The sequence below is a fragment of the Pleurodeles waltl genome, chromosome 5, assembly GCF_031143425.1.
Source record: "Pleurodeles waltl isolate 20211129_DDA chromosome 5, aPleWal1.hap1.20221129, whole genome shotgun sequence".
In the NCBI taxonomy this organism is placed as follows: domain Eukaryota; kingdom Metazoa; phylum Chordata; class Amphibia; order Caudata; family Salamandridae; genus Pleurodeles; species Pleurodeles waltl.
Window position 1 is genome coordinate 700,645,465 of NC_090444.1, and position 15,310 is coordinate 700,660,774.

Sequence of the window (15,310 nt, forward strand, 5' to 3'; positions counted from 1 at the left end):
AAGTTTCATCTGACAATTTTCATAATTGGGCTTTTAGCAAGCCGTTCATTCTCTCAATCAGTCCTGCAGCTTGTGGATAATAAGGAATGTGAGATATCCATGCAATGTTGTGTTGTAGACAGTAATCTTGTACCAATTTTCCTTTGAAGTGTGACCCATTGTCACTATGGACCTGGAGTGGTATTCTGTAATATAACATTAACAGGTCCAGAGTCTTGATGGTATCATACTGTGTGGCATGTTTACATGGGACAGCAATCAGGTAACCAGAATAGGTGTCCACTACTGTGCAAGTGTATTGACACCCGTGACTAGTCAGTTGTGGCCCAATGTAGTCAATTTCCCATTTCTGCCCCGGTAACTTCCCTTTCCCCAACTGACCTCTTACAGTTTGCGGGACAGATCTCTGTTGTGTGTGTTGAAAAATAGTTCATTGCATGATTATAGTTTTTATCAAGTCTAGGGGAATGTGCCTCCTTCTAATCTCTGCCCACCTGCAAGTGGCTTTCTCTCCTAGGTGTCCACATTTTTGGTGTGCCCATTTAGCCATCCCCACCAAGTCAAAATTCAGTGTCGCCACCTCTGCCTCTGAAATTTTGGCTTTGTAAACTGCAAGGGAACTGAACCAGCGTTCTAGTGAATCGGTGGAACAGTGAGAATCTACATGATACACAGTGACTGTTCTTTTCTCTTGCATTTCCCAAATTTCCTGACACAATTCTTTGCCCCACACCTCCATTGAATGTATTTGCCAGTTATGTGCATGCCATGTGGGAAGCCCGGTGGCTAACCCATTGGTGGTAGACCAAGAATCAGTATAAATGTGACAAGTTCCAGGCAGTTCTTGCTTCAGTGCCTGATACACAGCATACAATTCTCATATTGACTACTCTTCCCAACTCCTGTAGTGGTCAACAGCTTTCTGGTCACTGGGTTGTATGACACTGCCTTCCAATGTCTTTTAGCTCCCACATATGTGGCTGAACCAGAGCCCAGTAGCATGCAAGTAACTGTTTCTCAAAGGGAGTGTATCGCTCTCCAGCCTCAGGTAACTTTTTATTCCAAAAACCCAGAGGCACCCTTGTTCTTCCCTGTTTTTGCCACATGCTGCAATTGGCATATTGCCCCTGAACGGTTACATGCAATTCAATGTCCCTATCTTGTACTGGCCACAAGTCTAATTGCCTCCTTTGCCAAATCAAATGCACACTGCTGCCGTTCACCACATTCAAACTCATGCTCTTTCATGTCACTTTCACAAAGGGGCTAGAATCTGACTCAAGTGAGGAATATGCTGTCTCCAAAAACCAAACAATCCAATGATTCGCTGTGTTTCTTGCTTAGTGCGGCGAGTAGCAAACTCTGACATCTTTTGTTTTGCCTGCGGCAACACGTCTCTATGTCCCCGATTCCACTGAATCCCTAGAAACTTCACATCATTTTGAGAGGGTTCCTCTGTCTTATCTGGATTAATCACCCACCCTTTCCTCTGCAAGAGTTCCACAACCCTCTCCAACTGAGCCTGCACCTGTTCTTGTGTCTCTCCTTGAATCAACATGTCATCAATGTAATGGGTCAATTGCACCCCTGGAATGATAGATACTTCATCCAGGTGTTCTGCCACCAGCCAGTGACAGATGGTGGGACTATGTACATACCCCGTAGGTAAAGATAACATTCGGAATTGTCTGCCAGAATATGAGAAAGCAAATTGGTCTTGACACTCAGGGGCCAATGGTATGGAAAAGAAAGCATTGGCAATATCAATAGTTGCATACCATGTCCTTTATGTTTTTGGATTCTTTCAATCAAAGTGATGATGGCGGGGACCACAGCTGTCAATGGAGGTGTATATTGCTTTAGGCGTATTATCTTGTTTGCTAGGGGCACCTTCATGTGCTTATCTTCAGATAACCCACCCTCATAGCTGCCACTTAAATGTATCTCTTTGATCCAAATTGATAACAAATTGATGAATTCCAAATACAAAGGAATTCCTTTTAAAATGTCAATTCTCAGTATGTACTCCAGAAGGGCCACAATCAAAACAGTATATTCTTTTTTTGGTATTCTTCCTATTTTCATTTGAACTGTAGTCTTCACAGCAGGAGTTTGTTTTCCATCTAACCCTGTGATGGTGTAGTGCTAACCGTTAAATTTCTTAGGATTTCCATAAATTAGAGAGGCCTCAGCTCCGGTGTCAACTAGTGCTTGGACTCTTTGCATATTTGTGTGTTCCAAGTGTATTTCTAAATCAACATGTGGTCTGTTATCTTTACGAGCCCATCAGTGTACCGGAGCTAGGCAAGTTTCTTAGTTGGATTTAAACCTATCAACTTTTCCCCAGGTTAGATCGGGATATATGCTTTCATTTCTGCAAGCAGGCTCTACTCCTTCTCTGCTTTCAACAATTAACCCCTCGCTGTCCCAACCATCCTCCTCTTTCCCTTATGAAGAGACATTTCTTTCCCTTTCCTTTCCATCCTCCTTCTTCTGTGACTGACTGAGTTGCACGTTTATTATCTTGCTTGTGAACCCATCTGCTGCCTTCTTTGTGGTTCAGGCCTCTTTTTTGGTACAAATCCCACAGGCTTTTTGTATCTATCCCAACTATCTGCTCCTTGCTGACACCATCCTTTAGTAATGCCATAAACATGTCTCTCCTAGATACTCAACTGTTATCTGTGCAACCCTCAGACCTGGAGGCTCTCTCTGATTTACTCCAATCGCCAAGCTCTCCTAGCTCGCAAACTGCCTCTAGCACCTATTTCAATGACTGCCCTGTCTAATTAATTAGGAGAGTCATTATTACTTGCTTATAGGCTGGAGGAGCGAGGCGAATGATTTTATTTCATACTGATACAGAGAGCGGTCCAGACGATGAGCATTACTCAAGAAAATAGCAATTTTCATTCCCTCCTCTTTAATTCTCTGCATTGCATCTCTTAAAGTGTACCAGGGTTTGTCATTTGGTGGCCAGTCGGATTCTGTAGGGTACTTATCATTGCACTCCTCAACTTCTAACTGCAACAGGGTGATCACTTGTTGACCCAGATAACTTCTTAACTGTTCCTGTATTATGGGGTCAGTGCTAAGAGTACAAAACTTAGGAGCGTCTCCTATATCTAACATTACTCCAGAGGCTCCGGAGTCAAATAATCACACCATTCAGGTGAGTAATGTTTCGCCAGCTCTTTTCTTGAATCTATCTATAATATCATTAACTTCTTGCTGGGTATAATCTATTAAAGAGTGCATTTCAATTCCTGGCAGATTCTGTTGAGTGCCCTGTACTTTTCATCTAAATAGTGGCAGGCACAAACCACGTTCTGCTCGTTTGACGCACACTGGCCCCAACCTTTTCTAACCTCTTCATCGCTGTAATTTGAAAAATCTGTGCTTTCCCATACATTAGTGTCCCGTATATCTGGATTCCAGTCTAACCTGCATTTGCAATTGCTAAATGAACTTTCTTTTGATTAATTCTGCCTCTGCGTTTCCGAAATTTGTTTTGGACAATTTTAACAGCGGCTTTCTCTGCCACGGACTGGTAGGTATCGGCCTTATCTTGCAACAGCTTATTCAGACAAGTCAACATAGTCACAGTATTTTTAGTTTCACCAAGCTGCCTCTCTGATTGCCGATTCTCTTGTTCTAACTGCTTGTATTTCTCATGCATTTTTCTATAGACAGAGGGCAGTAGCCACCCTCTCCACCTTAAAAAATAGATAAATCACCACTGTGTTCAAAAGATACTTTTTTCAAACATATGAGCACATTGTGGGGCTCTGTGTCCCCAAGGTATTTATCCAAGGACTCAGAAAGTCCCGAATAACAAGACCATTAGTTTGCTAAGACATTATAGGATTCTTTGATCCACCCTGGAATCTCACATGCATTTTTAAAAAATGGTTTGCGATGCTGCCTTTGACTTCTTGCCAAACATATTTCAACTTTAAATTTTTCACTTTTCAACCTTTCCCACCCTTTCCGACTACGCCAAAGTGTTTTGCTATACTTCAGACTGAGACAAGACAAAATGAAAGGAATGCCAACAATTCAGCACTCTCAGTCTGAGTAATACATTTATTAGGGCACTTTTCAAGGTTCGTATAGGGAAAGAAAGTATGCAGGTCAAATGCAGAAACACGAATACACTTCTGAAAATAATCACAGCAGTAGAATAATAATGATCATAGAAACAAACAATGAAAATACACTACTTCAATCATGGATAATATATCTACATATAGTGATTATACATTCATGCACAATGCAAGGCTAAAAATAGGAATTAAAAAAAGCATCACTATGGGTCTTGACATGGACAGCCTCACTTTGCCAACTTCAAGTCGGGAACCCAGATGACTGCCGAAAGAGAGAACCACCCTCAATGGGAATGAACTGGGCAAAGGCGTCCCCCTTTCAGAATGAGTTCCATGTAACCCCAGTCATCAAGTTTCCCTCTGAAATACCTTAAACAAGCTAAAGAGGAGAATTCTAGAAACTCCCCGTCCCACACTGTAAGTTGTTGTTCAAACGCTGGCTGTACCAGTCTGTGTTGAAAGAGTACGTTGGAGATTGGCCACATCCCAAGTTGCGCTCCCAAGTCTGAACTGTTCCCTAACATTATCTGGTACATCATTATCTTTCTCTCACTCCTCTGTGTTATGTCCCTGCCTTGGTAAAAAAGAGAGCGAAAACATGTTGCACAAGCTGTGCGTGGAAAAATACCTGAGGGTGTATGAAGCTAAGCTAAACACAAAATGGAGTCAGTGGTCAAGATGGATCTGGTGGTTAAATACAAATAGCAATACAGAACCTCAGCATGCCCCCCTTTTGCAGTAGGGTGACCCAGATTGCAAGGAAATCACTGACGCTCACACTGAGCAGCTCAGCTTAGCATCCCCGCTCTGGTTGTAGCTTCTGCTTCATCCAAAGCGGACACAACGACCCAAGACACAACACCCGTTGCCATCCTCGAAGACACAGGAGCCAACGCCGTCTGCATTGAATTAGACCAAGTACTGAGGGTTGTCGGGCATACAAGATAGTAACTGCCGGTCTGCCCATCTTTCAAACTATGGCCGTATTTCCCCCACATCTCGGTCTTACAACCAGACACGCACAGGGAAACCTCCATAAAACTTTCCAATTAACCTGATAACTGACTTGAAACAACACAGTAGTGTCATTGCCACAGAAGTGGCAATCCAAGTATAAAGCAGAATCATTTGTTATTTGACAGCACTATGTTGAATGTACTGTTCCTAAATTGCATATCTTGACCCACTATTGATTGGATTTTTGCTGTATGGTATTATTTAAACCAGATAAATATCATCTATCTTTTCCCAAACCTGTGCGGAGGCCCTTTTGTGTTGCTTTTAGTGTCTTACTGTGTGTGTTGCACAAGTACTTTACACATTGTCTTCTAAGTTAAGCCTGCCTGCTCTGCGCCAAGCACCAGAGGGTGAGCACAGGTTACTTTGTCTTATATAATTGACTTGCTCTGACAAGGATTGTGGTCTCTACTTGGGCAGGGTGCATACCTCTATCAACTAGAGACCCAATTTCTAACAGTAAAGAGCTGAAGCTGCACTTCACATATAATTGCCTTACCTTGAAATGTGAAGCTCCGCCTTTACATACGAGTTTTGAGGAAACTCAGAGTTCCAACATTCCTATACCATGTCATGAACACCTTCCAGATTCCCAGTTTTGTGAAATGCCCTCACTGCCAACATCATGGAGACAAGAAAATAGAGGATTGCTCCTTGGGAAACTGTGAGGAAGACGCTGATGGCATGTGGTTGTGTTTCAGGTGTTTGCTAGAGTCCCTGAATTGCGGTGCAGTGTCAGCATGGAGAAGAGCATAGGCAGCACATCATCTAGATTTTGGTGAAGCTGTTGACCATAATTCTGCAGGGTATGGAACAATGGTAGGGGCCCAGTCATCTTAGTAGCCCTTTCTTGTTAGAGTAAAGCATTGCAGCTGCTTACATGCAGGCTGTAGATGGTTTATGTTGCTCACAAGAAGCAAGAAGGGTGGATGGATGAGACCACACATGCCTTTCGAAAACTCTACCACTGTAATAGGATTTGAGATGTTTCTTTGTATCTAAACACTGGGACTGAGATGCTGAGATAAAGGCACCTAGAGGGGGTGAAATGAATGGCTTGGAAAAAGTTTGGGGGCTCGCTATAAATGAAAAGGGTGAGATCAGAATCCGAGAAGCACAGTGTCTTCTCTGGCAGATGAGTTACAAATGAAAAGTATTAGTGATGCTGCTAAGGGAGCTACCAGCAACACTTAGCATACAATTATTATTTTTTGCATTATATATATATATATATATATATATATATATATATATATATATATATATTTTTTTTTTTTTTTTTTTTTTTTTTTTTTTTACCTTTTCTATAAACATGCCACAGTCATTGTCCATTATTTGTCAAGGTGACCAGGGGTATGTTTTGTTGTTTTGTTGAAGTGGTAAATACTGAGGTAGTAAGACAATTTACTGAAGAAATTGTTCTCCTGATGCTTCACCTATTGCAATTGTGTATGATAAAGGGGTGCACAGTGTGTTTAGAGTAATGTGAGGTGTCTTTGCAGAATTGGTTTTAAAGGTGTGATTGTGTTGTCCTACCACCAGACTGACAGGGAGATGGATAGGGAAAATTAAATGAGAAAAGAGTGAATCCAGCTAGCTGCAGGTGTTAGCTTGATACGGCAGCCATGAATGCACTGGAGACTCTTGGTAACAACCCAGATTGATTGGCGGGAAACTGTGGTTCAGCAGGGCAGCAAAAACACTGGTTGCAAAACTGTACTGGGATAGACCTGTCACAGAGTTATGCAGGTTGTTTTTGGGCCAATAGGTATAAGTATTAGTGTTGAAGGACAAGAAATGTCACATGTATGGCACAAGATAAGAGTACAATTGCAACATATGTATAAGAAGAGATGATCCGGTAAGAGATACATAAGCGTACAAGATTGGATGACAGCTCACAAACCTTTTTCTTGAAAAAGAGTTATTCCAGGATTCTTCCAAATTATTAGGTGAAAGAGAAATTATAATACCTTAAGAATATCAAGGGGTAGAATATGGACTATGAGTTGTGTCAATAGACGTTGAACTAGACACGAAGGCAACATAGTGAGGAAAAGGCATTAATGATGGGGCTGGTGGTGAGAGTTCATTAACTGAAGATGAGCATTTGTAGAATGTAAAGTTGTGAATCTGTGTAATGAGTAGCAATACTTTGTGTAGCACGGAGAATGAAGATCAGGAGGCAATAAGAATTTGAGAATATGAGTATTAGATGCAGCCAGATGTGGAAGAGGATATAGATAACCCGGAGGAGGACCAACACGCAAGACAATAGGACCATTAAGTTCCCTGATCAGTTTAAGCTCTTATGATGAGTGTAAATACATGTCCTAAATGGTTTGCTTCTTAATCAACCCTGTGCTCTAAATATGTTCATTCTTTTGATTGTAATTTTGTGTGCTTCTGTCTTGTTGAGTTGTTTGTAAAGCACAGGAATGTGTTAGTTTGATTGTGACCGGTGTCTGGATTGCTTGCAGTCATTCTCTTCGAGAACTAAACTGTAAGTTGGTTGGCATATTTAGGATGTGTTCATGATAGATGTGAATAAAGGGGTGGTGAATGATGGATGCCTTCTTCAAGCAGCATCTGTCCGTTGAGTGCTGATCCCACAGCGATTCAGGAGCCTACACTGATTTACCCAGGATCCCACAATTTGTTCAAGCCTAGAACTGAGGTGCTGTGGTCCACAGCGGAAAAGTTAGCACTAAGGGCACATTAAACAGTTGGTTGTAGGATAATATAATAATCATGATGGTATTAAAATATCAACATTAAGAACAATATTAAAGGTAATACTGACGAGGATGGCAAATAACGTACATGTTAAAACATAAAACGTATATATTTGAGGTTAAAATGCAACAATGCCATAACGATGAATGATAATTGTTAGACTTTTTATCCTTGGCATGGTCTCCCTTAACTTTTTGCCTCTGTTCCCCAGGTTGTTGATGTATGCTGGACTCTGATTTTACTGTTTTGTTACTCTGGGCACTTTACCACTGCTAACGAGTGTCAAAGTGCAAGTGCTCCTTTACAAAATGTGTATGTAATTGGCTTATCCATGATTGGCATATTTGATCTACTAGTAAGTCCCTAGTAAAGTGCACTAGAGGTGCCAGGGCCTGTAAATCAAATGCTACTAGTGGGCCTGCGGAACTGGTTGTGACACCCACACAAGTAGGTCTGTAATCATGCCTCAAACCTGCCATTGCAGTGTCTGTGTGTGCAGTTTTAACTGTAAATTCAACTTGGCAAGTGTACACACTTGCCAGGCCTAAACCTTCCCTTTTCTTACATGTAAGGTACCCCTAAGGTAGGCCCTATGTAGCTCCAAGAGCAGGGTGCAGTGTATGGTTAAGGTAGGATATATAGTCATGTGTTTTATATGGCCTGACAGTAAAATATTGCTAAATTTGTTTTTCACTGTTGCAAGGCCTGTCCGTCTCATAGGTTAACAAGGGGGCTTCCTTCAAATATGTTTAATGTGTAGATTTCCTTTGGGAGTGGATGGACATGTGGAGTTTGGGGTCTCTGAGCTCACAATTTAAAAATACATCTTTTAGTAAAGTTGATTTTAAGATTGTGTGTTTGAAAATGCCACTTTTAGAAAGTGAGCATTTTCTTGCTTATACCATTTATATGACTCTGCCTGTTTGTGGATTCCCTGTCTGAGTCAGTTTGACAGTAAGGCTGGTTGCACCTCACACTAGACAGTGACACAAAGGGAGCTGGGGTGTAGTCTGCATTTCCTGATGAGCCATCTGTGCTAGGAGGAATGGGAGGAGTGATCACTCACACCTGAAAGGGCTGTGTCTGCCTTCACACAATGCAGTCTCCAACCCCCTGGTGAGTGTCTGTGGCCTGGCCTGGGCAAGGCAGGATTTCACATTCAGAAGAGACTTTACTTTGAAGTAGGCCTACTTCAAAGGAGAAATTGGGTAAAAGAAGGGCACCCAAAATCACAGACTTTAGAACACTTCTGGAAACAAGAGGAAGCTCTACCTGGAGAAGAGCTGAAGAGCTGAGGAAGAAGAGCTGCCCTGCCTGTGACTGTGCTTTGTGGAGCTATCCTGCAGTTGCTGCTTCTGCCAGAGTAAGAGGGCAAAGACTGGACTTTGTGTGCCTTCCATCTTGTGAAGATCTCCAAGGGTTTGATTTAGAGCTTGCCTCCTGTTGTTTGAAGTCTCAGGGACAGCAAAGACTTCTCTCTTCCAGCACCTGGAGTCTCTGGAGAGAGTCCTGCTCTGCCCTGTGGTGCCCATCCAGTTCCTGGGACCCTGAAAGGAGAAGCTGGCAGCCTAAGAGAAAGAAATCCACGCACAGAACGCCGTGTGGGGAAAAGATCGACGTGACTCCGATCCGCGGCTTAAGAAACGATGCGTCGCCAGCTCTGCGGCTCAAAATCGACGCTCGCCAGAAACACGACCGAAGAATTGACGCACGGAGCTGGAGAAACGATGCGCAGCATCGCTGACGGAGGCTGGGGGATCGCAACCCGTGCTGCGTGGTTTTCGATCATCGTGCAGCTGGATTTCTGACGCAAGTACTGCAGGGCGTGTAAAAACAACGCAAGGCCTGCCCGGACCCGAGAGTGCTGTCCGGATCGACGCATCGCTCTCCTGCGGAGAGAAGAAATGACGCGCCCTGACCCAATGAAAGGAGAAACCACGCAAGGTCTCGCTCGTGAGTGAAATCTACGCATCGCAAGCCCTTTTTTACGCACTTGCCTGTGCGGGGTTATTTTTGACGCACCCAAGGTACATTTTCACGCTAACAGTGTTAGTGTGTGTTTTAAACTACATAAAGACTCTTTTTGCTTTTTAATTGATAACTTGACTTGTGTATTGTGGATTTTTGTCGTTTTGGTTTTGTTTTGTTTAGATAAATATTTCCTTTTTTTCAAAACCTGTGTTGTGTCATTTTGTAGTGTTTTCATTAAGTTACTGTGTGTGTTGGTACAAATACTTTACACCTAATACTCTGAAGTTAAGCCTACTGCTCTGCCAAGCTACCAAGGGGGTAAGCAGGGGTTAGCTGAGGGTGATTCTCTTTTACCCTTACTAGACTGAGGGTCCTTTCTTGAACAGGGGGTAACATGTCAACCAAAGACCCCATTTCTAACAATAATAAATATCAAAAAGTAACAATTACACTGGTGGCAGCAACAATATGTTCTTTAATAATAATTATGTGTCTGTGTGTGTTGTTTTTTTTTTTAGGTCCGCATGAGGAACGCTGTGTGGTTCAAGTAAAGCTTTCAGTAGAAACGTACACTGGTCTTGGAAGTAATAAAAGTGTGGTTCAGGATGTGACACAAAAACACGAATATTACGGGGCTCCCGCATTCCACGTGTGGTTGTGAGGATGAGTGATGGGTGACCAGGGACGTGCTCGGAGGATGCTCAAGCGCACTCCACACGCCTCTGCCGAGAAACGAATGTGACAAAACACACAAGTGTCAGATGTTGGCTGCGCACAAGCACCACAGAGCAGTGGAATGCGAGCCCGGCCAGCTCCGGCAGCGTGTATTCCCCGGTGGCCGTGCGCCACTGTGCCAAACCACGCCGGCGAATCACTGCCAGCGCCCCACAGACACCCGCGCTCCACCGCGGCAGTGGAAAGAAAGAAGCACACGCAGGGTGTAGCCGAATGACTTAAACACGGCGAGCTGTTTTTAGCTGAGCCTTTCGGAGCGTTAGGCAGAGTTTCCGGACTTGGAAGAAAAGACGGCGAAGGGGGAGAAACGGTGCTACGGGCGCCCTCCTCCTCCTCCCCGGGCTTGTGTGGAACTGCCCGTGCTGGCTGTCGGGTCCTGGGCGGTGCAGGACTCAGCCCCCGAACAGCAGACTGGAGCCCTGAGAAGGAGGCTGGACCACCGGAGCCCTGAGCAGCAGGCTGGACCCCTGGATCCCGCGGGCTGGAGCTGCGCCCTTTGTGCAGGAGGTAAGGACGGGGAAACGTAGCAAGGAACCAGTTTCTTCACTCTGAATTTTGTGACTGCAGGCGTTCCAACTTAAAAACAAAGCAGTGAGTAAGGCGAGAGATCCCTTTCAGAACTAAGTCAGCAGGAAGAGTTCCTTTGTTCGAGTCCCTTTGGCGTCTTTTGCTGTTGCTGTATTTTTGCTACCGTCTTCTTGGGAACTTGGGATGGACGCCCGCCTTCTCTGCACACTGCTCGCCCTGTTCCCATCGCGGATTTGTCCTCTGGCAAGTAAAACACGAGTGATCTCAGCATCTGTGCTGGTATTTTTGAAGTAGAGCGCAGGGAAGGTTACGTTTGTTTGGATGCATTTTAGTCTTGCTCGGATTGCACACGCAAATGATTTGCCTGCGTGCTTTAGGCGCGTGCCTCTCTGTCTAGCCATCCTGTGCTCAGGGGTCGTAGATGAAAAGTCTGCCAACAGTCACCGTGCCTCTAGCACCGTGCTAGTCAGCTTTATGTTTGTAAACAGAAGCTCCTCCGTGGGTGTGTGAGAGGGATAGGAAAAAGGTCCTCGTGCAAGACTTCGGTGTTGGCGGTAAGTGTCATTTTCCCTTTTAATCTAATGGAGGTACATTTTTATGGTCCCTTTTGCAAGGTTGTTCTCAAGTGTGTTGAGCCAACCGGCTTGATTAAAGTAAAGCAAGGAGTTCAGCTCCCAGAATGTGCTCAACGTAATAGCAAAGTCCAGGGATGGAAGACCGGTGCCTTGGAGTCACCTGTGTGCCCTATGGGTGGGGAACAAGACACAATCTCATAGCAAATAAGGGGCAGCTTGGGTCCTCTCCTTTCTCCATCCAGTCAGACCCCCACCCACCCACAAGACCCACTGTGGGCTCTAGTTTTATCTTTCCTCTCGTCACCACTATAGGTTGCCCTGTGTCTGTTTCTGGCTAGTTGTAATGATTTTACTCTCTTAAGCTCCACACTGCTGATGAAAGCCAATTCAATGCATCTAGTGCCCTTTCTGTGAAAAACGGCACACCAAAATATCCCCCATGACCGCCACAGTCTGTGAAAATGTGTTCCTTCTGTATCGTCCTACTTATTTGTAACATGGGTGACACCACCCTAGCACATACCAGTGCAGTCTCTTCAGTGTGGGCCTGTCTGAACTGTATTTGCATTCTGTTATTTGGGTAGTGTTAAGCCTCCGGTCTCCAGGATATTCTTAGGCCATTGTTTTGAAACCTATGGGTTCTGCTACTAATTAGTAGTGTAGCTATGGATTGTTGTTAATCCGAGTTTCTCTGTTTAGAGATGTGTTTTCTGGAACTGGAGACAATGTTACAGATGAGGCCTCACTTGGTACATGCAATGGGCACAGTTTCCTTCACTTACTACATTTGCTACTGTGTATGAACTTCAACCTTCCTCACTCTCTCCTCACAGCCTTTTCATATTATTTACCCCCTTTGAAGTGTTCCAATATTCTAAACCAAAGACCTCTCTAGCTCCTGGAGCCTGTTCAACATCATCCCTTAACCTGGGTATCTGGGCCCCAAATGCTCGACTTTACTCATGGCTACACTGAGCTTTATTTGCCAACTACGAGACCATTTTCCAACTCTTCCTCCTTTTTCAAATTCCTTCTAATATTAAAGCTAAACCTTGTGTGAACTACGGATGGCTGAACCATCTCTTCTATCCTCTCTGTAGAGTAGTGTATGAGTGTTTTGAAGAGCTGAGGATTGATGCTGGTGGCATCCCACCAGGTACCTCCTTCCTTTAGAAAGCGTACCCTTCACTTATATTCTGCTGCGTGTAACTTCTCAAATCCATGCCCTGATTAAACACATTATACCCCATCTGGAGGTTGTTTAACTTACTCATAAGTCTTAAACCTTGGGGAGCATTGATGGCTTCACTAAATTCAAGGTACCTCATAAATATCAAGCAAGTGGGGTTCCCTCAGTAGTCCTAATTTATAATCCTTACAATAGAATTATTGTGGTTTTCGAAAATATGCAAAGCTTAAGGTCTTGGGCTTCTGGAGTTATGCTTTTTCTTCTTGGGGCACTTTGATTGGGTGGAAACAGGAATCGGGATTCATGGCAGTTGCTAGGTGTGTGGATAAAGAACGTGGTTGCTAATGGGACCTGAACCGGCTCACATATGTATAAACATCCTGAAGGGCGCGTGCTACTCTTGCCCAGCTGCTGGGAGGACCGTCTAGTCTGCATTTGGTAGAAAAGCATAATAGTCACAGAGGCATACTTTGTGCTCGTACTTTTTTTTAACAAGTGTGCCTGGCGGTCTGCAGCAAGTTTAGCCGAACAAATGTAAATTTGGGAATGTGGTTTTCTTACCTGGGCGTACACCATCCATAGTGCTGATTAGACATTTCATTGTGGTTACACTGGCTCATAACTGCAGTGGAATCATTTATGAACATAAGGGCGTATGCAGACGTAAATGTAGAAGTTGGGTCTAAGCAGATTCCCCATTGAGGCTGGGTAAGTTACAGGATTTGCACAGAACAAAACACTCTAAATTGCCCCTGAGGCCATCTAAGCTGACAAAAACGATGCATCACATTTCAAATTACTCCTCCTAATTGAGAAAGGTGTGCTAAACAGTTATTCTTAAACTGGCTTATTTGGCAGTGACGACCTTATGCTTACAAAAGGACATCTTACAACTTTTTTAACCTTTCTGGAGTAACTGTTGACCAAAGCTGGTGGTTCTCATTGATTCGAAGTATTAAGGGTGTCCATGTACCTCTCTATATCTTTGTTTTGAGAAGCATAGAAATGAGCAGGTTTGATGCATTCTGTACACTTCCACCAAGCGCAGATCTAATGCTGTTAAGACCCTGCTCATTGTGTTACACACCTTCAACATGCACCACAAGGTACTCGTGCCATGCAGTAGGATGAGTGTATTGCAAGATATGTGTTATCAAATGTAAAAAAAAACAAATTTTTAATGTTTTCAGAAAACTCCACGATGCTGGAAACCCTAATGTTTAAGAGGCCAGCACATTTTATACCAGTGCTCGGAGCAACCACCTCATTGTGCCAGAGAAAAGCACTGCACAATCCACAGCAGTGCACCCAGACAGACATTTAACACCTTCTAGTGATATGATTAACACTATGAGGTAAAAGCTGCAGTCAGCCCAGCTAACAAATGTACAGGGTGACTTTTTTGCTGAGTTTCACAGGCAAAATGTATGTCAGAACCACATTCAAATGTGTTTTTCTAAAATTGAGTAAAGCTAGGACAGCATGTGTACTGCCTGCCAGTGGATTTTAGAGTAAGACTATGCCCTGTCATTCATCCAACACGTTTCCTCAGCATTCTCTTGTGAGGTAAACAAACAACACCACCTTAGTGGTGAGTGGTGGTAAGTGGTCCTTGGGTGGGGCACTCAGGGGCATGGGGAGACCGGTGACGATGCACAGACTGTATCCTAATCTGATTGGCCAGTGGACAGTATGCAGAATCACAATGCCCCAAACACAAGCCACGTATGCCCGCCATTATCCTCCCATCCTGCACTGGGTTGGAAAGCAAGCATATGGTGGCAAGGGCAGGTTGCAGCAGGTCAGGACACCCTGTAATGTTGCTCGAGGAACAAATATACTTAGATCCGGGATATAAAAAATTAGGTTAAAGTCTGTGTTTAGTTATGTTGTTCTAGGTAGTAGTTTTTGAAATCTGGCAATTCTGGCCCATGGTGCAGGAGTTGCCAGAGCATTGGCAGGTCATGTGAGGAACGACTGGTAGGCGGGTGGATCCAATGAGAAAAGACCATGGAGAATTCAGACAGGGATTGGGAAGGGGTATTAAGGCCAAGAGGATTGCGTTGATTTGTTTAGTCAGTGGGATAGGTATAGGGCTCTGACGTTAGTTTGACATTTAGGGCCTTATGTATCAAAGGGTTTTACCCATTCTGAGTCTATGGGAAAATGTGTTCATACATATGGGCCGTAGAGTTTACACCAACGCGCAAGGTGACAGAGACCAGGAAGTCGTGTACTCGCGCGTCTGTAGAATGTTTAGCTGTGTGACAATAACACCGAGTTAGACCTGGTAACAGTATGGGGCTCCAGCGCACTCTTGTCAGTTCTCTTGGCTCACGAAAACCTCAAAGTCGGCAGCAGTTAAAACACCAAGTCGTTTTGTACTTTGTGGCTGAGGGAGCTAAGGGGAGCATGAAGAAGTCAATGCTAGTTTTATGCATGTGTATTCCTTG

General features: G+C 43.9%; 1 protein-coding gene across 3 annotated transcripts in view; it reads left to right on the top strand.

Moving 5' to 3' along the window:
- Window positions 1–10,554: 10,554 nt before the first annotated feature.
- The window catches only part of TIAM2 (TIAM Rac1 associated GEF 2), a 315,407-nt gene continuing 310,651 nt past the window's right edge, over window positions 10,555–15,310 (top strand). Inside the window, exon 1 of one of the 3 annotated variants that reach the window (XM_069234637.1) lies at window positions 10,555–11,072. The gene's annotated coding sequence lies outside the window, so the exon portion shown is untranslated. Of the gene's footprint in view, window positions 11,648–15,310 lie in introns of all 3 variants that reach the window. The other 2 variants (XM_069234638.1, XM_069234639.1) reach the window with 2 other exon arrangements.